Genomic DNA, 1,239 nt, shown 5'->3' on the forward strand with positions numbered 1-1,239 from the left:
ATATTTAGTTTTATGGTGGCAGATAAAGCATATTTTTATAATAGAAAAGAGTTACAAAAAACAGACGTTTACATTCTGAAATAAACAAAAACAAAGAACATGAGTAAGTACTTTGATCATTAACATGTCTTTAAGAACAGAACTGTTGGAGCAGCAGGGTTCTGGTCTTATCAAACACACAGAGGCTGCAGGAAGCAGTTTCTGTCAGCAGGGGGCAGAGTTCTTCTCTTTATTCAGGATCAAAATCTGAACTTAACAAAATTTGTTTTATTAAATTATAATCAACTGCAATTTATAATTAACACACAGAGACCAGTTTAAGATAAATAAAGTATGCCAAAAACACAATTTTCTAACTTTCAGACAGTTAAAAATCAGTGAAAACTACAAACTACACTTTTAAAAAATGTTTTAAGATTAATATTTTTCTTAATAATATTCAATTTCTCTCGCAAGGAAACATGGGCAGATACAGCTTCTATGGAAGCCTAAGTAGACACATCCTCTGAGAGTGATCAGGGGTCTCATTTATAAAGGATTGCGTGGAAACCATACTAAAAGTGAACGTACGGCCAAAAGGCGGAAATGGCGTACGCAAAAAAAAAATTTCAGATTTATAAAACCATACGTACGCACGTTTCTGCGCATCTTTCTTTTATAAATCACAGCTGCACGTCAGAGTTTGCGCACGAGGTCCCGCCTCAGGTTCTACCCTCTACACGCCCACATTCGACCATAAACAGTCAATGTAAAGTACCTCATGAATGTTAAGATGTATTTAAATCAGTCAGCTGATCAATGCCAACAAAAGTGATTGGTTCAGACACGCTCCGTCGTGTGTCTGGAGGATGACAGGTGCTGACTGACAGCTGCTCACGTGAACAGAATGTTTGTAACTGACACAGATTTTCCATCATTTTGCTTTAGAGTAATCTTAACGTTTTTTATAAATAAAAAAAACCTCAGCTTCAAATCAATCTCCCATCACAGCCTGCAGGATGATAAAAACAATAAAAATTAAATTAAATAAGTCAGATAAAATTAAAAGTAAGTCCACCGCTCTTCTCCTCGTCCTCTCCCCCTCCTGCCTGCTCTGTTATCCGCGGCAGATACCCCCCACCCCCCCGCGCGCGACAAACACGGACTTTAAACGTGGTTTTATAACATCCACACTGGCGAGGTGGATGCGCCCTGCGCGTGTATCCAAAGCTTGACTATTGCTGTCCTGCTGTTCTTGTC

Source organism: Austrofundulus limnaeus, unplaced genomic scaffold, assembly GCF_001266775.1.
Source record: "Austrofundulus limnaeus strain Quisiro unplaced genomic scaffold, Austrofundulus_limnaeus-1.0 Scaffold543, whole genome shotgun sequence".
NCBI lineage: Eukaryota > Metazoa > Chordata > Actinopteri > Cyprinodontiformes > Rivulidae > Austrofundulus > Austrofundulus limnaeus.